Here is a 22,232-nt window from a genome sequence, read left to right on the forward strand (position 1 = left end):
CTTAACAATATTTAGTTTACAACTCAACTAAAATTCATACGAAGGTTGATCTTAGTCGGATGATTTAACAATAAGAACTCAAGAATTAATTTTCTAAGGTAGTTTCATGAAATTGATTGATTTTAGGCAAAACAAAACTAGTGAATTAGTTTGCAGGGAATGCTAAGCATTTAACGTGCCCGGAGTCTACGATAAATTAAAGCATTATACAAAACTAAACACTTTTCTAGATGAGTAAATCAATCAAAAATATAAGCATTAAAACCAATAAATAATTGTTAAGAACATACCAATAAACGATTGGGTTTCACCCCTTGCCTTAGCAAGGCTTCTAGCAAGCCATAATACAAATAAAACACTAAAAACTCTAAAGAAACTTTAAGAAAACCTAAATTATGTTCTACGGCAGCTCTCCTCTGAATTTTTCCCTAAAGAGCCTTTAAATGGGTCAAAGAATCATATTACAAGTTGAATTCCCGTTTGGAGAAAATCCCAGGTTTTTATGCTTCACTTAACCGATGTTTTTGGCCCATTTAACTTCCGAATTTGGACTTTTGGTAAACTAAAAAGTTGTAGTAATTTAAGTTTGGTTTCCATCCCAACTTGAATCATCTTGATTGGACATCTGAGCCAATAGTTATGCTCCAAATACTAACTGGTGCGCAGGCTGGAATCCTAATCCGAATTGGACTTGGATTTGGTGCAAATTTTCTTTGATTCCTTGCTCCAATTGGACTTGAATTTAATAGAGTTGGCCTTCTTTGACTTCATCATGGCCCTTGTAAAAGTAAAGTCCATTAACTTTCTTCTTTGCACAAATCCACTTATTTAATTTCATTATCCTACAAAAGACAAATTCACGCATTAAAATTCAATTAAGCACAAAATTGATTATTTAGCATTATTCCAAAACCAACTATAAAATGCATGAATTAACTTAAAATAAGTATGATAATGCTTTCTAATAATGATATAAATATGCAAAATTAAGCTATTATCATATATCCTTTAATTTAATTGATAATGTGTCAAATGTTGGTTTTAATGCACAAAACTAGACATCTTAATTCTTATATTTTCATATTTAGAATATCAACTAGTCCAACTCATTTAATGTCTCATATGATTTGTGATTGGCAGCAACCCTGAATATGAATTCATCGAACAAATTATTGAATATATATGGTATACCAAATTAAGTGGCAGACAGCTATTTGTGGCTAAATACCCTGTTGGAGTAAACTCTCATACCAAGGCCATAGAATCACTTTTGGATATTAAAATAAATGATGTTCGGTTGGTAGGGATTCTTGGTCTTGGGGGAATAGGTAAGACAACTATTGCAAAAGATGTTTATAATAAAATTGCTGAGCATTTCGAAGGAAGTTGCTTTCTAGAGAATGTTAGAGAGAATTCTGGAACAAATAATGGCATAATGCAACTACAAGAGAGTCTCCTTTTTAATATTTTAAGGGGCAAACATTTGAAGGTGGAGAGTGTAGCCCATGGAGCCAATATGATAAGGGAAAGGCTTCAAAGTAAAAGGGTTCTTCTAATTCTTGATGACGTGGATAAATCAAAACAAATTGAAAATTTGTTTGGAAATTTTGATTGGATTTTTTCAGGAAGTAGAGTCCTTATAACAACAAGAGACGCGCACTTGCTAGCTACTCTTAAAGTTTATACAACTTACAAGGTGAAGAAATTGGACGAACATGAAGCTCTTGAACTCTTTAATCAACATGCCTTCCGAAGATTTAAACTTGAGGAAGATTATTTTGAACTTGCAAACCAAGTCATACAATATGCCGATGGCCTACCATTAGCTCTTACAATAATAGGTTCTGATTTGTGTGGAAGAACAAAATCTGAATGGGAAAATGCAATTGATCAATATAGAAAAATTCCTGAAAGAGATATTCATGAAATACTTAAAGTAAGTTATGATGGATTGAGACCAACAGAAAAGGATATTTTCCTTGATATTGCATGTTTCTTCAAGGGAAGGAACAAGGATAATGTTGTAAATATATTAGATGCCTGCAATTTATATCCAAAATCTGGTATTCCAAACCTTGTTAATAAATGTCTCATAACTATTGATTTCGGTCACATATTGTGGATGCATGACTTGGTACAACAAATGGGTAGGGAAATTGTTCGACAAGAATCACCAAAAATCCTTAAAAAGAGGAGCAGGTTATGGCAATATGAGGATGCTCTTGAAGTACTAACCAGAAGTAAGGTATAACTTCTTTTTCTTAGGTTTTCATCATACAGAAGTAATAATTTTTTTTTTCCTTTAATATTTTTTCCTTTTAACATTATAGAAAATATAAATTTAACAGTATCATTTTTTCAAAAAATATTTCAAGATTATTATAGTTTTGGAAAATTCTATAGTATTATATGTTTCATTTAATTTTTTATCCAATTAGGGTTCAGACGAAATTCGAGGTATAAAGTTGCATTCGCCTAATCCAATAACAATGCAACTACATACTAAAGCTTTCAGAAAGATGGAAAATCTCAAATTTCTTATGGTTAGTAATGTACTCATTTTTGAAGAACTTAAATATCTCCCCAATGGATTAAAGTTACTTGAATGGGACCAATATCATTTTTCCTTGCCATCCAATTTTTGTCCTCAAGAACTTGTTGTACTCAAGATGCCACATAGTTGCATTAGATTGGCGAAGCTTTTCAAGCAGGTATGAGTATTAGTATTGATGAATTTTGATTTCTTTAAATGTTATTTCTAAAAATTTTTTGAAGAACAATTTTTTTTTTCCCTTGTAGGGGTTCCTTTTCAAAAATTTGAAAAGTATTGATTTGGAAAAGTGTTTATCCATTAGAATATTACCTGACTTGGGTGCCCCAAACTTAGAGATATTGGACATTCGTGGTTGTGAAAATTTAATTGAGGTTCATGAGGCCTTTGGATCTCTACATAAGCTCGAAAGGTGGTATCTCTGCAATTGCAAAAAACTTCAACTACTTCCTAGCAGCTTTAGGTTGAAATCTCTTAAAGAAATTAATCTAAACGGCTGTGTAAGTCTTGAAAAATTACCTGACTTAGGTGCCCCAAACTTAGAGATATTGGACATTCGTGGTTGTGAAAATTTAATTGAGGTTCATGAGGCCTTTGGATCTCTTCATAAGCTCGAAAGGTGGTATCTCTGCAATTGCAAAAAACTTCAAATACTTCCTAGCAGCTTTAGGTTGAAATCTCTTGAAGAAATTAATCTATACAGTTGTGTAAGTCTTGAAAAATTACCTGACTTGGGTGCCCCAAACTTAGAGATATTGGACATTCGTGGTTGTGAAAATTTAATTGAGGTTCATGAGGCCTTTGGATCTCTTCATAAGCTCGAAAGGTGGTATCTCTGCAATTGTAAAAAACTTCAAATACTTCCTAGTAGCTTTAGGTTGAAATCTCTTGAAGAAATTAATCTATACGGTTGTGTAAGTCTTGAAAAATTACCTGACTTGGGTGCCCCAAACTTAGAGATATTGGACATTCGTGGTTGTGAAAATTTAATTGAGGTTCATGAGGCATTTGGATCTCTTCATAAGCTCGAAAGGTGGTATCTCTGCAATTGCAAAAAACTTCAAATACTTCCTAGTAGCTTTAGGTTGAAATCTCTTGAAGAAATTAATCTATATGGCTGTGTAAGTCTTGAAAAATTACCTGACTTGGGTGCCCCAAACTTAGAGATATTGGACATTCGTGGTTGTGAAAATTTAATTGAGGTTCATGAGGCCTTTGGATCTCTTCATAAGCTCGAAAGGTGGTATCTCTGCAATTGCAAAAGACTTCAAATACTTCCTAGCAGCTTTAGGTTGAAATCTCTTGAAGAAATTAATCTATACGGCTGTGTAAGTCTTGAAAAATTACCTGACTTGGGTGCCCCAAACTTAGAGAAATTGGACATTCGTGGTTGTGAAAATTTAATTGAGGTTCATGAGGCCTTTGGATCTCTTCATAAGCTCGAAAGGTGGTATCTCTGCAATTGCAAAAAACTTCAAATACTTCCTAGCAGCTTTAGCTTGAACTCTCTTGAAGAAATTAATCTATACGGTTGTGCAAGTCTTGAAAAATTACCTGACTTGGGTGCCCCAAACTTAGAGAAATTGGACATTCGTGGTTGTGAAAATTTAATTGAGGTTCATGAGGCCTTTGGATCTCTTCATAAGCTCGAAAGGTGGTATCTCTGCAATTGCAAAAAACTTCAAATACTTCCTAGCAGCTTTAGGTTGGAATCTCTTGAAGAAATTAATCTATACGGTTGTGTAAGTCTTGAAAAATTACCTGACTTGGGTGCCCCAAACTTAGAGAAATTGGACATTCGTGGTTGTGAAAATTTAATTGAGGTTCATGAGGCCTTTGGATCTCTTCATAAGCTTGAAAGGTGCTATCTCAACGATTGGAAAAAACTTCAAATACTTCCTAGCAGCTTTAGTTTGGGATTTACTTCTGGGTTGGATGATTTGGGTTCTTCTTCAATTGCCCGGATTTGTGATAACACTGAGCTACCACTTCTGTCGGCTTTTTTCTCCACTTCTTATGGTTCAAATTTAGACCATGGGGTTTTCAACAATGGAGGGGTTTCGGGGCATTTGATCGAACCAAACTTTGAATCAACATTTCCAGGTGATGTGCTCGATTTGGATTCATCATCATTTGTCAATCCATTTGCAAGCATTGAATATAGTGATTTGCACACTTCAGATTCATCATCATTTGTCAATCCATTTGCAAGCATTGGATATAATTCAACATTGGCTCCTTCGGTTTTTGAAGACACCACCATCCACCATTCTTTGCCAGTGCTTCCAGTGAATACCACAAATGGGTCTGAATTAGGCTTGGGTCGGCAATATTTGGGATTCAGTGATGGGTTTGATCTAGGTTCCTCTTCAATGGCCCATGCCTTTGACAACAATGATTCTGACTTCAATCTATTTCCACCATCAAAGAAGACAAGAACATCTTGATCAAACTTCAAAGAATTATGCTTCCACCTAAAAGCAACCTCGATGCCAAGGTATGCCTGCTTTAGTTGCATTATTGCATTCACATCTTTGGTTGCCTGTATCTTTCATAGGATTTTTGCTCAAGTATTTATAGGAAAATCAAGCTACTAGGCTTTGTATTTATTAGTTATAAAATAAGTATTTAATTTATTTTATTTTAATGCAATTTTTTTTAATACAAGATATATATATATATATATATATTTATATATGTGTGTGTGTGTGTGTGTGTGAAGCTCACTCCTGAAGATTTAAACCCAGCCCTTGCACCCCCACAGCCCACAAGAATTTTATGCCTGTGGAGTGACCATCACAACAAAAATGTGCGGTGTTATGCAGTTGCTGTTGCTGTTGCTATTAAAGTAATTGGTAGGTTCAAGATTCATTTCCACCTTGCAATTTAATTTTCATTTATTATAATATTTTTCTTTTATTCATTTAATTTGTCTGCTTCTAGTACATAATTTCTTCTTACGAGATTTTCTGAACTTCAATTTAATTAAATAATGAGTATGCTTTCTGATTGTTTGAAATTGAAATTTAAGCCAAGCACACAAGCTGTTCGATGAAATGCCTTTTCAAGATATTGAACCTATTTGCTTAGATGTTTCTGACCTATGCAATTCATCAAGCCAATTGTTAATTTCTAAAAAATAATTTTGTTTAATTACTTTTGCTTTTCTTGTGGGTTTTAAATTTTGATATTGTTAATTTTCATAGATGTTTCTTTTCTTTTATTGATTCACTAAATAATATTCCTTAGATTTTTCATTATTTTATTCAGAGGTAAAGTGACAACTGAACAAGAATGCATACATATTACCAAGAGAAATAAAAATCAACTTTGCACTAAACTATGGACTCAGGATCCTTGAGTATCCTTCCTTTCTCAAAGAGGCTATGGTTGCTATTAAGTCATAGTGTCTAATATAACCCTAGGCATATAGTTGGTACCGAGTAGTTCTTTGGGGTTAAAAATAAGTTGAAGGCCCAAAGTTCTAAAAACACCATAAGAAAAATTGCTAGGTCTGCAGTGGTTTATTATGTTTGGCTTGAAAGAAATGTTTATGTATTCTTGCTGCAATGTCAAGACTGAGGAGGTATTAAGCCATCAAGGCCTTGATTGAGTTTACCATAATTGAGGGTTTTAGTTTGATTCTTTTTTTTTCTTTCTTTCTTAAAGTTTAGTTACAGCTTTTATTTAGTTTCCTGCTTGCTCTGTTTTTGTGGTTAGGTGTTACAGATTTTAGAGACTGGTGTTTCCTGTTTGTATGGTTTGTTTCTTTAATAAATTCATTTGTTCATAAAAAAATAATAATAATTACTTGAGAACCTTGACCATTTTCGCTTATTTTCTACATGGCCAAACAAAGAACAAACTATAAAGAAAGTGTGAATTCAATCCTGAACTGCAGCCAAAAATTAATGTTCCAACGAAACTATTTTTTTTCTTTAATGTGGTTTAACTATTGAGGACATCTAGATTTGGATGGAAAACGTAAGAATATGCAATATATGCGCTATGCAATCCTATCATTTTTTTTTCCCCTAATTGGGGGTCAATTTGTATATTTTCTTTTGCTTATTGTAAAGATATTAAATTTAAGGTTAAATAGAAATAGGTTTTTCAAGTTCAACTCTCAGATATGAAAATACTTTAGATCTATCCAGCCAAGCTAAATCATGTAATGGTTAGTGTGGTAAAATGTTGAAAGGTCCTATTAGTCTAAAGGTTAATCTCTGTTGTTTATTTTTACTTTTTAGGTTTGAAGTGTTTGCAAGAATTCAAAACCTCTGAGGTAAGACCATGGAAATTTTATTTTGTGGATCTCCTATTTTAGAGATTGATGTTTTGGTGAAGATTCTTGGATGGGAGGATGGTACAAGGTCAAAGATTTAAACTGCAACCTTTCCATAATAGTTCAGTGGTATTGAACTCTCTTGTCTTCTTTGAAAATATTTTAAACCAATTTCCCCTTTCATTCAATTGCTTAAAAAAATACATAATATTTTTTTTTTTTTTTTTTTTTTTTTTTTTTTTTTTTTTTTATGCGTAGATTTAGGTTCAGGAGCTCAGGTGGGAGGTAAAGAGTAGACTCCTCTACTATGGCATGTACTAATTTTTTTATTTTTTTATTTGCTTTCACTTATGATTTAGTGATTTAAATAGTTTTTATACAAATTAATTGTTTCAAATCTTTATTTGGGTCTTTTTGTCTATGAATGTGGAGCAGTCATTAAAGGACTAGATCCTATGTCAAGGTAATCAAGAGGTACTCTCTATAGTTAAAAGGGTAGGTAATTCATTTAAATATTTTTGGAAAGGCATTTTTGAAAGTGCACCTTGCTTTTAATATTCTAAAAATTAAACAAAATTTTGGATCACATATTAAGATAATTAGTTGATTGTTAATCAAAATGACGATTTTTGGTTAGTTTTGTTGATAAAAACAAACAGGTGTGTGTTGAGATTTTGGATTTGTTTAATACTAAGTGATTTGCACTTGAAAAGAGTTTGGCATAAAGTTGTCCTAAGACTATACAAACAGCTAAACAATAATGTTAGAGGTTCTAAAACCTACAAATTTGGAATGGGCTGCCGCCTGCCAGAGGAAGGTATTTGCAATTGAGAAGAATTGGGATTACGGAGTTTGTTCATAAGACTACTCAGGCAACAAAACCAATAAGGAGTGTTTAATTAGGATAAGGAGTCTTAGATTGACTTATTCATTTATTTAGTTTATTTTATTTGCTTTAATTTGCATTAGAACATGTTTCTTGATCACAATATTTAAGGTTTTTTTTCCTAGGTAAATTGGGGAGGGGATTGGAACCCCAGTACTAGACATCTTAAGAGGTGTTGGAACTACTAGAGTATTCCTTCACCCCTCAGTTTCGTGATTGATCATTTAATATATGCTATCAAAAACCTTTGGTTGGGATTTGTGGAAAAATATTATTTATATAGGATTGGTTAAGGAGTTATTTTAAAAACATAATATAAAATCACATGTTTTTATTTACTTGTTACTTTTTTGTTAGTTAGGGATGTTTGAATTAATGAGGATGGACAGACCACTAATTCATCATTGTTGGGATCATAACTGTACTTGTTGATAAAATTTCTTCATCCCTTAAGTTCATTTTCCTGCTTAAAAATGATCTTTCTATCTTTTAGGTTCCTTTGTTCACATCTAATAAACCATTCTCTAAAGCTCAAAAAAAAAAAATTCTCAAAGTAGTTCTGAGTCATGTTGCCATTGGAATACATAATTATAACTGATTCGGAAGTACAGGGAAACTGATTTGGCCCCATGATCAATCATGTCTCTTTATGATCAAGAGAGCCTATTGGCTTCTCCATAATGAATACTTAGATGGAAGAAGCACAATTCAGTGATATAGTTCTCAGATGTGGGCTGCCCTATGGAAGATGATATTGCCTATGACTTAGCTCGTGCAATGTAGTTCACGTCACCACTCACCATTAGAACTTAGGTCCTAGAGCCAAAGTCAAGTCAAATTGAGTTTCATCTTGGCTGGAAAGAGTGTATCAATCACAAGACCAGTGCAATCACTTCACTGTCATCCTTGCCAACACTCTTTGGGCTTTTTTAATACACATAAACAAAGTAGTGCATGAAGGAATAACTGTTAATGCTAGCTTCTAAAGTCCCAAGTCATAGTGCTTACCTCTCTTCTATTTGTAGGGATGCAGCAAACACATGGGAAGTGGACACTACATTTAAACCACCTAATGTACTTTTCAGCTGTTTTCTGGGAAGTATGGCACATGATCATATATTAGAGGTGTGGATCTCTCTCTTTTCATGATATGTCTATATGATGCTGTAAAACCTATGGAGAATTTGATTAATAAAATAATTGTTGTATGCTTCATACAGTTCTATGTATTATATGAGGCATGTATGAAGATGAAAAGATAATGGTTCAGCTCCATTAGATATTTGATAATTGGAAACTCATGTGACGGGGGCAGTTTCTTGCTTAGTATTTAGGGGAAAAGAGGGCAGTTTCTTGAGATTATCTAAGTGCATTGGTTGAATGGGTCTGTATTTGCCCCCATCATTCAATGTGATGTCATGAACCGTGTAGTTGTTTATATATAATTTTTTATGAAAAAAAGTTTATATTATGTCAAAGTAATCTAAAAGATAGAAAGATCTAAGAGAAAATTGAAAATAAAAAATGGAAGTACAATTAGTAAAACCCTGTGCTATGTCAAAGTTTATCTATTTGACACACGCTAACAATATCTTCTTTTTATTATCAACACTCTACATTTCTCTTTTTAATGCAACTTTGGTCTTTAGATTATTTATTGCACGGTTCTGGAAAAGCTCGAACAAGTCTAGCTGCCAAGGAACAATGATAGTTTTGAGATGGCTGTGAAAATTAGTCCAAAGATTAACAAAGGTATACCTGGTCTTTTGTAGAATTAAAATATATCCAAAGTCTTTCATCAATTGAGTGATATTATTGGATGAGTGAAATATCTATTACATATCTTGCTTAATTGATCCTTATATGTGTCTTCTTTAAAAAAAATTTAGTAAGTATGCTTCTAAACCAATTCATTAAAAGATATGTTTAAAACTATTTGTCTGGTTTTGAGAAAAAATATATATTTTCTTGAATAATCTTGTTCTAATTACTATTTAGGGGGGATGGGGGGTGGGGCTGCAGTGAAAAGCTTTGTACACTCTAGTATTCTTTTGGCTGTATAGAATGCTCAATGAATCCCCAGATGAGGGGTTGCCAAATTCCTAGGCATTGTTTAAATCAGATGTTCTTACAGTTGAGATATGGTGCTTAAGGCTACCTAGTACATATGCATTTGTGATCGCTTTAAAAGAAAACCAAAAGCACACCCTAGACATTTGCATTTGATTGTGCAATAGAAGTTGTTAGCAACACGTGCTTTATAATTGAGATTTCGGGTTATTGTGTAATTCATTGCATCTAGATAGCTCTCAAATTTTTTGTAATGTTTCTTTAGATGATGTGGACGGTGTAACTGAACCTTACTAATTACCCATGTTTTCATCATCTTCCATATTATCTTTACTAGCTTGTCTTTTCAAATGCTATTAATATGGGTCATTTATCTAGTGTTGATCCTTTGCACGTAAATCTATGTATAACCCAATTAACTGCCAGGAGTTCCAGAAATATTATGTGGAGGTAATCTTGAAAGTCTTAATTTGGAGCTGCATTATGGCGAATTTATCTTGCAACAACTAAAGTGATGATTGGTGGTATCTAGTGATTTAATGGGTATTTGGAGCAAAAGATGTTTGGATAACTTGTAGTATGAGGTGAGTCAGTTTTCGGGTTTTCATGTACATGTCACTAGAAAATATGGATCAATTGATTGATTTTTCAAATATATGGAAACTGAAGTGTGGGTTGGTATAATTTGCAGAAATCGCCAAACTGGAATTTCAATGAACTAGGAGGTCTTGTGTGCATCTCTTCAAATTTTTTTAAAGCAATAGCACCAATTTATATTTCTAATTGATGAGCTTTTTCTCTTTTCATTCATAAGTGATTTGGTTCTTGCTTTGTGTGTGCATTGTAAAACACTATATGGTTATGAATCCATGTGACATTCAAACATTTCCTTTATTATATTTAAATGATATAATTTATTTTTCTTAGTAAGTTATACATGCACATAGTGGGTCCTCAGCCCATCTTGTTGGAGGAAAAAGTGTAATTTGAGTTAAAGTAAATTGGCTTGAGTGTTGTGAATTTCTTAAATCTATATCTGGATTGATTTTCTTCACCTTTTAGAATCTAGCTATAATATCAAGGCCTTTGTGAAATGACATTGGTTTATCATTATCTTGATTCAGTTTTCAGACAAGAAGGCGTGGATGGAAAATAGCCTTACAATTGGACGCAAGTGGGATTGCAAGAGAGGCTCAATGGCAAAGACCTTGATCTTGGTTGCACTCGATTGGGTAGAATAGTGAGTGTAGGTAGTAGGCAACTCTATTGAATTAGTTAAACTCAACTAGAATTGAATAGGTTCAAAGGTTGTGTGACTTGGGTTTGGGTTTTCATTGGTCATCTTCTTCTTCTTGTTCCTTTATTTATTTATTAAAATTTACAGGTTGGTTTTCTTATCTGTGGCTGCCCTTCCTTCCACTGATTGTAAGCATCATCTTAGTCCATTTCACATATTTACTTTGTTAGACAATCCAGCAAACGCATCTAATTGTTGATATGGTGCTTCTGTAGATAATTTTACTGGTTGGGACAAAGCTACTAGTGATTATAACCAAGATGGGTTTGAGCATTCGAGAGAGAGGTACTGGCACTACTATCATATATTGTATTTTACGCCATTAATCCACTTTATATTTTCATCCATTCCTGATCACTCTTTTGTTCTTGCAGAATGCCTTTCAACTGGCCTTCTTTGTGTGGACTTGGGTAAACCATCCAACTACTAAATCTAGTTTTGAAAAATTGACTGGTTTTCCTAACAAAATCCCAAAATTGATTTTTATTATTTCCTATGCAATCAGTATCAATTTGGGTTAAATTCTTGCTTTCATGAGAAGTTAGAAGATGTGATCATCCGGATATCTATGGGGTGAGTTTTCATACTGATTTCCCAAAACGAATGAAATTTGAATTTAATGATGCCAGTGATATTTGCCATTTGAGCAGGGTCCTCATACAGATACTATGCAGCTATGTGACTCTTCCTCTATATGCTTTGGTAACACAGGTAAGACTTGCTGTCCTAAATATGCAGAGGAAAAAAAATTCAATAATTAATCTACCAAGTATTTCTCCATGTTGATTGTCAATCTTTTCATTCATTGGCATAAAGAAATCTAAATGATCCATGGCAGATGGGTTCGACCATGAAGCCAACAATCTTCAACGAAAGAGTGGCAAATGCACTATGAAAGTGGCACCACAAAGCAAAGAAAAACATAAAACAGAATCAACATTCAACCAGTACGCCAGAAACCCCAATGCATTCCATGTCTCCTGTCCATCTCCTTCATCACTATCAAGGTGAAATAGACAGCATTCATAAAACGCAAAGGATGTCCAATTTCAATAACGAAGGTAGGGATACGAATGGGCCCCATTCATCCTCTCACCACCATGATCAAGCATCAGTGCCTAAGAACCAGAGAAACCATGGACAAGAAGAGAGCAGTGCTCATGTGCCGTGCTCCACACATTCTCCTGCATCTCGTCATTCATTACGTGTTCACTCAATAGAATTCTCATTTGACAATAGCTAGATTAAAAGATTACAGATAAGTGAAAAAAAAATCCTATAAAAATAAAGAGGAAAAGGATAATGTAGAGAGAGAGGTCCGATGAGACTTTGGAATGAGGAGACAGTCACCAGCCTACCTAGCAGCCATTCTGTTGGTGTGGCGCCACTCTGTATCTTTGTAACTTTGTTCATTTATGTACACCAATCATGGACTGAAAAATGACAATCTCAACTTTATGTTTTCTGGAAAGATTTCTAGTGGAAGATATCAGCATCATCAAAGTTCACAATGGTATTTATAGTTTCAGTAGAGGTAAAAAAAAGGATGACCATCTTCATCCCTTCCACTCAATTCATGGGGCCCAGCCATCCTTGTAGAGCACCCATATGTAGTTTTAATCACATGACTTTTTTAATGAGTCACGCGACTTGTTTTTAGATGGTATTATAATTCGCCATCGACGCTACGTAGTTGGGAAGATAACTCCAAACTAGTTTGGAGCTAAATTTTATCCAATGGAGGGCTACACACTACACATAAGGGTGTATATAAATAAAAGCAGTGATAGCTCCAAACTAGCTTGAAGCTAAACTTTATCCAATGGAGAGTACACACTACACATAAGGGCGTGCATACATAAAAGTAGCTGGCATGGAATATAACAAAGCAAATTTTGGAATTAGGACAAGCCAAATTCATTACATACAAAAGAAAAAAAAGAGGACATTTTATAAGTCACTATAGGAATAACAATAGACAGTCAATGAGAATCATAAAGATCAGGTCATTCTCCTCTAGCACTAGGAAGTCACTTATTTAACAATGTAAGCATCAAGCACCACTCTACTACCAAAGCAATTATTTTTCCCTAACCAGTACAAGTTTCAAGCCACCCAAACATGTACAATGACCAAATTAATTCAACAATCTCTAGAAGAAAGCTACTGGATTTGGAAGATTAGAAACATTTTCAATTTCAACACTTAATTATGGGTACTCGCTATTCATCAATAAAGTCTCTGTTTAATACAACCATCTTAGGTCCATTTTGTTTGGCATTTTGAGGGCTTAAAATGGTGTTTTTAAAACCTAAAACTCCGTTTTGCAGCAGCAAGTCAGCAACTCCTCATAACTTTTTTACAAATGTTCATTTTAAACCCAAAACACTGTTTTGCAATAGCTTATCCACACACACCTCTTGTTTCATAAGACATACTCATCCCTAATGAGAATAAGAGTCCAAATACATATGTACATACAAAGTCAACACACTCTAAACCAATCAATCACTCTCGCCAACAGTCTCACAAGTAGTATGTGGCTGTCAGGAGAGCAATAGCTCATAGAGATTGCAATTTAAGTGGCTTAACACTTTGAAAAGGGAAGAAAGACAAAATGCTTGATAGAAAAGAAATATCATATAATTGTATTCTTGACATTAAAAGCACCTAGTACAAATTTTATCAAATAAAAGATCTTGAACCAAACATAAAGACATTTAAACATGCTTCTACTCAGAAACAGAATAACTAGTTAAAGCAGAGTAGATTCATGAAAGAGCTAACGGAAGCATACTTAAAAACAACTTCTACTAGGACCCAAATAACCTAACCCGAACTACTAGTTTTATCCATTCTGACAATTGAATTTGAACAGTGCCAACGCTACATAAGAAGTGCCTAAAATCCAAGGTACCAATAAATATAGCAGAGGAAATTTTGGAATTAGGATAATCCAAATTCATTACATACAAAAAAAAAAAAAAAAAAAAAAAATGAGGACATTTTATAAGTCACTGTAGGAATAATAATAGACAGTCAATGAGAATAATAAAGATCAGGACATTCTCCTCTAGCACTAGGAAGTCACTTATTTAACAATGTAAGCATCAAGCACCACTCTACTACCAAAGCAATTATTCTTCCTAGACCATTACTAAGTTTCCAGCCACCCAAACATGTACATTGACCAAATTAATTCAATAATTCTCTAGAACAATATATATCGAAAGCTACAGAATTTGGAAGATTGTAAAACATTTTCAATTTCAACGGACTTGCTATTCATTTTCAATTTATAGGACCATCTTGTTTCACAAGACACTCATCCCTAATGAGAATAAAGTGTCCAAATACATATGTACATACTAAATCAACACACTGCAAACCAATCAATCACACTCCCCAACAGTATCACAAATTGTATGTGGCTGTCAGGAGAGAAATAGCTCAAAGAAATTGCAATTTAAGCGGCTTAACACTTTGAATAGGAAAGGAAGACAAAATGCTAGGTAGAAAAGAAATGTCATATAATTGTATTCTTAACATTAAAAGCACCAAGTACAAATTTTATCAGACAAAAGATCTTGAACCAAACATAAAGATATTTAAACATACTTCTACTCAGAAACAGAATAACTAGTTAAAGCAGAGTAGATTCATGAAAGTGCTAACGGAAGCATACTTAAAAACAACTTCTACTAGGACCCAAATAACCTAACCTGAACTACTAGTTTTATTTATTCTGACAATTGAATATGAACAGAGCCAACACTACATAACTGGCAATCATAATTCATAATCAGCAACCTCAGGTTTCCACAAGGCAGAAAGCTGACAGAAAGGCAACAGAATTGCTTGAATTTCAATACAGTTATTTCAGAGCTTTGAATCAAAGCTTATTTATCCAGAAAAATGCTAAAAATACCAGCAACATTTCAGCCGAAGCTACTAACAGGAAGCTATTTTGAATTATTTCACAAAAACTTCAGTTTTAACTAACACACAGCGAATGGTAATAGGGATGAAAGTGATTCACATAGAGTCTGTAACTTAGTTGTAGCACTCGCAATTTCCTTCAACAACAATTTTTGACACTAATGAAAATTTGATCAGTACCATGTAGCATATTATTATATGTACTGCCCATCCGGCAGCCCATTCATATTCAACCCAACAGAATGTAGAAAAACTAAATATAACTATATAAAAATGGCTTTGCTAACTAATGAAAGTAACAACAATCACACCCCATATATGAAGCTAGGAAAGTTGCCATCATATTCTTTGATTTATCAGGCCTCCATAGCACAGGATTAGAACAGGAATCATATGGAGCACATGATATCAAACACCACCACAAACGGCCAAGAGGTAAGGCTTGTAGCTCAACTTGCAATTCCTGATGTTTCCAAGAACGACATCTAGGTTAAAAATCCCCACTTCCCCAACCATTGAATTATCTCAAAAACCAAAAAAAAAAAACACAGTATATAACCATACCCAATACCACATCAGCACAGAAGTAGAACATCTAACTAAAATGCCTTGCTTATAAACATGTTGGCATAACAGCATGACAGGAACAAGCATAAACATTAATCAGTGGTGAATTGTAATGAGAGGCTGCTAATCTTTTCAACAACACTCATGGCAGTAAATAGCTCTAAACATCCAAATCAAAATCCTAATAGGCCTCCCGGTATAATCTTTCATAGGAGGAGGCATTAAATCTAGCTATTTGAGGACCAACTTCAAGGTCCATTCATCGAACATACCAATGAACCATATTGAATTAAGGCATCCAAGTATATCACAGGACAACGGAAAAAACACAGAAATTTGAACAAACCAACGTAATATTATTTAAATTAGATATATAAAATACATTGATGAAACCACAATAGCGTTATTTTATTATTATTATTTTTTTTTTTGATGGGAACAATAGCGTTATTTAATAGACTCCTTCTGACTGTTGTAATCGGCAAGGGTGCGGCCGACCTCTAACAGCTTTCCGGCGAAGATGAGTCTCTGCTGGTCTGGAGGGTCCGACGAAGTTGTTTGGAGGGTATTCTAGCCTTTCTAGGAAATTTTTATTTTATAAAGTTCTAGAAATTTCTTGGTAGTGTACCGTTGCCAAATGCAGTTTCTAGCGGAAGACGTGCCACATAGGCTAATGTGGAGATATATTGATGACAACTTGCTTTTGACCGAATCAATGGGTGAAAATGATTGAAATTTCACCAAGTTGGTCGGTGGGTTGAACTTAGGACTATAAATGAACTAAATCGTTTATAAATAACTGAAATTTGACTCGATAAAAAATTCGTTTATATTTATTTATTTATAAACAAGTCAAACTTAAATTTTAGTTTTTGGTTTGTTTAAGGAACAAGCCAAACCCAAGTAAAAAAAGTTATTCATAAACAAGCTCATAAACATTAGGGTTCGATACAAAATAAGTTGAGTTTAAGCTTATTTACGAGTTTGGTAATAAGATTGATACAAGTTTTGACAAATAAACTCATATCTTTCTAAGAATTTAATTAATTGGGAGTTAAGAGTTGAGACCACTAATCCAAACCAAATAGGTTGGACAATAAGCTTGTTATGTGCTTGATAATATATTTGTATTGGATCTCAAGCTCAAAAGCGTGATATTGAGCTCAAGTTTGGCTTAACTAATGAATCAAGCCAAACCCAAGTAAAAAAAGTTATTCATAAACAAGTTCATAAACATTAGGGTTTGATACAAAATAAGTTGAGTTTAAGCTTATTTACGAGTTTGGTAATAAGATTGATACAAGTTTTGACAAATAAACTCATATCTTTCTAAGAATTTAATTAATTGGGAGTTAAGAGTTGAGACCACTAATCCAAACCAAATAGGTTGGACAATAAGCTTGTTATGTGCTTGATAATATATTTGTATTGGATCTCAAGCTCAAAAGCGTGATATTGAGCTCAAGTTTGGCTTAACTAATGAATCAAGCCAAGTTCAAGGTTTTATACTTTATAACAAACTCAAACTTGAACATTATTTGTAGGCTTGATTCAAGCTCAAGCCAAGCTTGAATATTCTAGTTTTGTTGTCGAGCTGAGTTTGAACATTCACTACTCTACAAAGTTCGGCTCGTTTATAGCCCTAGTTAAACTTTTAGGCAACTTTGACAGTGACAAATTAAACTCCTTAATTAATTTTAATGATGCCAATTTAAATTTTGCACTTTTGGAACAACAATAATGAGAGCTTTATACTTAAATCTCTTGTTAGAAATTATTAAAAATAAAAATTTGAAATAATTATTTTGGTACTCTAAACACCAAAAAATATGCTACATCAAAGATGCCAAAACTTTAAAAAAAAAAACCAACATGCTACATTGATCTTTGTTACTATTATTTAATTCCCTTCTTTCTCTCTCTTGTGCTTCTCTCTTTCTCACTCCTAGTCTCTTCTCTCTCCTCTATACTCCATCTCTCTATCTCACCCCTTTCTCTTTATTCCTCCTCTCACCACCTCCTCACCACTGCGAACCACCAAGGTCATCTGCAATTTCTATTGTAGATCAGCGAACCCATCTTTCCACCACATTAAATTCCTCTCCTGCCTCAAGTTTGATTCGATTTGGGTGATGTTGGTTGTTGAGATTTTAGGTGTGGTGGCAATTGTCACTTGTTGGTGGCTCGCTTGAGTTTTGCTATCGTCATCGATATAGTTTGTGTGAGTGAGACCTCTATGTTTTGTTGGGTTGCGTGGTGGTTGGTAATTGTGTTTGGGTTGGATCAATGGTGGTAATCTAGGTTTGGAGGATTTGTGATTTGATTTTAGGTGGCGAACATGGTGGTAGGGATTCCAATTTGTAGGGTTTGTGGTGGCGGTGGCAGTGGTGGTGGTTGTTGTGGTTAGTTGTGGATGTTGCTATGGTCCTGATGGTGGTGTGGCTGGTTTTAAAATGTTGTTTATTTCTATTATTTTAATGTTTTGTATGCTAAAATAGAGGATGAGATGTAGGGTGTATAGTTAAGGATGTATTAAACTAAATAAAGTAATTTTTTGGAGTGTTAAATGTTAAATTTTTTAGTTCACTGAGTGTGAATTCGCGAAAATAATTCAAAAATATTTAACAATTATTTTAGACAATTTAACTTGATTTATGTATCAAATAATTTATCTTTAATTATATGTAAGAAAGACATATATATATATATATATATATATACACACACTTCCCCTTTTTGGTACTTAGCAAAGAGATAGAATTAGGGCCATATGATGTGGGTCCCCTCTCTCGCCAGCTTTGGACTTTCTTGATTGTTGGTCGAGGAGCCACTCTAAAGTATACCTGGTGGAGCATGGCCATCTGGATTCTTATGTCTTTCAGGGTAGTTGCATGATCCCTTGTGCTTTGTTTGATTGGGTTTAGTATGGCTGCTAAATGTTCAGATTCTACCAATACAAGGCTTGTTTATAGCCTTGTCTCCAGGCTATGTATAGTATTTCTCTTCTTGTCAGTAGAGAGGTAGTGTGAAGTGTCCTTCCTCTAAACGTACTAGGAGAAGTATCCCTTTGTAATAAATTAGCCTACACGATTTTTCATTATGAAGGCAACCATCTCAGGTTGTTCATCTTAGACCACTACATTTTTGTTTAATAGTTAATACATCTTAGACAACTACTTCCAACAAGTATTAGGATTTACCATGTAATGTATTCCCTAAACGAAAGTAATGTTGTAGACTTGTAGTATAATGTTGTAGTATAGTGTACTCTTGTTGGGGTTGGGTTCTAGTTCTTTAATGGCCTGTTTGAATTGAGGAGAAAGGAAGGAGGAGTGGAGGGGAGTATAGTAAAATTAGCTGAAAATATGCTAATTTTTGGTTAATTCTTATCTACTCTACTCTATTCCTCCTCACTCCTCCTCAATCCAAATGGACCATAAGAGTTTTTGTCCTTGGAGCTCATTTGGACTAAAACCGTATGAAGGGCTCTAGAAGTTTTTCCTCAAATGTTTTTTTTTTTTTTTTTTTTTTTTTTTTTTTTTTTTTTTGTGTGTACTTCCAAATAGTCTAGGATATGACACATTGTTCTATAGTTAACATCAATCATAGACATAGACTAAAAAATGACAAACTCATGCTTTATGTTTTCCGGAAAGATATAGCCTATACATCTCAACTTTATCAAATAAGTTCACAATGGAGTTTAAGAGGATAATTCCAGAGGAAAAAAAACAAATAAAAAGGGGGATGAACAACATCTTCCCTTCCATTGCATTCATGGCACCCAGCCAACCGTATAGAGCACAAGATTCATCTCCTACTTAAAATTCATCTTCTAAGAGAATTTGTGTTGACTTGAAAAATCTTCTTACAAATCATGGATTACAAGAAAATATCTCATTTTATCATCTTAACAATCAAGATAAAATAAGAAATATCATTGGAGGTCATTATCAACCTCTTCAACCTGAATTTGAATAACCCCCTAAAAAATATTCCTAGAGCTGCCATTACAGCATGCTTAATATACAATCAGCATAAAAAGAAACATAACTAACCAAATAAAATGCAAGCGGTCTCTAGAAGTTCCAAGTCCAACTTCAGTTTTCCCAACTACTTGGATCTTGGATAATCTACTAAACATAACAATCAGGAAATTTTAATAAGAATACTATGGAAGCTCCAAAAGTAATTAGTTCCCACTACATATATAATCTTACAAAGACATCCATCTTTGGATTCTAATGCTTAGTAACTAAGGTCACTACAAGTGACTTCAATAGATGCTGGACATACGAGAAGGCAAAGATTTTACCACAGGATAGACCTGATAAGTGCAATTCAAGTTCAATTACATTCCTTACTATTGCAAATTACTAGCATCTTGGAAACTTGGCAACATTCAGCACATGTATTGTACATATTTTGATAATATTAATACAATCAGTAAAGTGAAAATTAAACAGAAAGTATAACTAATGGTATTTATACACACCAACAGATATCAAAGTAATTATTTTATAACTTATTTAAAAAAAAATTATTTTATAACTGATACATTTGCAAATGGACATCAAGCATAGACATAAGGTAGGAAGCAATCATATATTCAATAACCAAATATGACAATATTGAAATATATGTGAGGATTATCAAAAACTACAAATATTTTCCAAATCAACTGCCACATGAATATAAGCTTATACAAAGATATTCCTTATTTTAGCTTGATTTGTAAAATACCTTAGTGAATTTATAAGAATACAAAAAAATTAGGTCATAAAGATGTATCATTGATGACTAAATACATTAAATGCATATACGACAATTAATATATAGACTCATTTATCCAAGGGAGGGTATCTGCTGATACGATCTCGTGAGACCTTCCTTTCACAATTCACAGTATGTGAATCAATACTGTGAACGTTATTGTTTAAAAAAAAGACGGAAGACGGAAGATGCTCGTTTGGCATGCGTTTAAAAATTGAAAGTTATTGTTTAAAAATATATGTAGAAATATGGGTAAAAAAATGTGTAAAAATACGTGTAATATTGTTTAATAAACTGAAAATTAATGTTTAAAAATACAAACCAAACACCCCCTTAGAATATGGGATGCGCTTATTTTATTGAAAGTAATATAAATAAAGGTAAAAATTAGTTAAAATAGTACAATGAAACCAATAAATAGTAGCAAAATAATTTGAATAATAAAATAAATTGGCAAACACATATGGATCTCACTATATTTTTTAGTACTATTCATACATCACTGTATTATTTCAACTAACTTTTACATTTGTTTAAAATATTTTTAGCAAAAAAATTTTAATTTCAATAAAATAAACGTATAACCTTTTGTCAATTGCGCGTTGTCAGAATAGCAAGACTATTCATTGCTTTGTAATTCACTTTTTGAAAATTGAAAGAGCCTGTCTGTTTGAAAGTTTGCACCACGGCATTTTCGTGGAAGTGGGACTTCCCTACTTTCAAGGCCTTCATTTCCAACGTTGAAATGAGGGGGCTCCCATGGCCCAAAGAAAAAAAAGCAAAAAAAATTTAGGGACCCTGCCCAAAAAAATTTTTTTTATTGGTTATATATTTTTATTTCTAGGGTGTTTAATAGAGTAATTTGAGTAATGTTATTTGTATTTTTTTTAAATACGTGTGAGTAAAAAAATATGTAAAAATGCATTTAATGTTGTTTAAAAACTGAAAATATATGGCTAAAATGCTCTACCAAAAGGGCCCTTAAACTCCATTCCTTTTAATTAATCTAACAAAACTACTCAACTCAAAAATTAAACAGAAACAAAACTTTAAAATAATAAATTCTAGTCAGCCCAGTATTAAAATATTAGCATCAAGCGTTTTAAATGCTAAATATTTGTATTTAAAACACCAAATACCAAAAACACTACTGAATGAGACACTTCAAATGTTATATTAAAATAGCAAAAGTAATTTTTGATTCGTGAAAATATATATATATATATATATATTTTTTTTTTTTTTTTTTTTGCAATAGCTAATACTCTTAAGAAACAATATTATTTTGTATTTTTTTTTTATCATTGTTAATAAATGATTGTATCTTAATATATTAAAAAACAATAATTTTGTGTATTTATTTTGGTTAATAGTTTGTTAATTTTAAAATGTACTTATTTGGTCTTTTTTTTCTTATACTTTGGCCCCATAACTTGAAATTCTGGTCCCCGCTGGTTGAAATGAATCTAGAAGCAAAATATGGGGACACTAGAACTAAACTACAGTTGCATATTTGATTTAGCGTCCAATAATTCTAATGATGATCAACACAATAATTTAAAAGGTTAAAAAGTATTTTAAGTAATATTGCACTATAATCTAGGCAATAGGATTGTTCCATGACAGACCAAGGCCAATCTCATGGAACTCTCGTGTCAATACGTAGAATGATACGTGGTTGTTGGGTTTGTTCTATTAAGTTGTGTTTGTTAGGTTTGTTCCATTCAAAGTGTTGGATCACCAATAACATGCAATTTTTCATTGACCACATTGAAATCAATTCAATGGTTCACATTTGATTCACAGGGTGGTAGGGCGAGGGGGGCACCTACCCCTACTCCTCTCAGAAAAGTCCTTTCATATT

General features: G+C 33.2%; 2 protein-coding genes across 5 annotated transcripts in view; both read left to right on the forward strand.

Moving 5' to 3' along the window:
• Positions 1 to 12,615, forward strand: part of LOC126691803 (MLO-like protein 6) — a 57,155-nt gene extending 44,540 nt beyond the window's left edge. Inside the window, exons 2-17 of one of the 4 annotated variants that reach the window (XR_007644834.1) lie at positions 1,141 to 2,245; positions 2,439 to 2,711; positions 2,800 to 5,048; positions 5,274 to 5,406; positions 6,802 to 6,965; positions 7,095 to 7,150; positions 7,272 to 7,331; positions 8,748 to 8,847; positions 9,372 to 9,474; positions 10,917 to 11,042; positions 11,177 to 11,217; positions 11,305 to 11,374; positions 11,464 to 11,499; positions 11,595 to 11,662; positions 11,740 to 11,800; positions 11,928 to 12,615. The gene's annotated coding sequence lies outside the window, so the exon portion shown is untranslated. The remainder of the gene's footprint in view (positions 1 to 1,140; positions 2,246 to 2,438; positions 2,712 to 2,799; positions 5,049 to 5,273; positions 5,407 to 6,801; positions 6,966 to 7,094; positions 7,151 to 7,271; positions 7,332 to 8,747; positions 8,848 to 9,371; positions 9,475 to 10,916; positions 11,043 to 11,176; positions 11,218 to 11,304; positions 11,375 to 11,463; positions 11,500 to 11,594; positions 11,663 to 11,739; positions 11,801 to 11,927) is intronic. The other 3 variants (XR_007644835.1, XR_007644836.1, XR_007644837.1) reach the window with 3 other exon arrangements.
• Positions 10,243 to 22,232, forward strand: part of LOC126691805 (serine/threonine-protein phosphatase 7 long form homolog) — a 35,342-nt gene continuing 23,352 nt past the window's right edge. The window contains exon 1 of the mRNA XM_050386978.1: positions 10,243 to 10,376. The gene's annotated coding sequence lies outside the window, so the exon portion shown is untranslated. The remainder of the gene's footprint in view (positions 10,377 to 22,232) is intronic.

Source organism: Quercus robur, chromosome 7, assembly GCF_932294415.1.
Source record: "Quercus robur chromosome 7, dhQueRobu3.1, whole genome shotgun sequence".
Lineage (NCBI taxonomy): Eukaryota > Viridiplantae > Streptophyta > Magnoliopsida > Fagales > Fagaceae > Quercus > Quercus robur.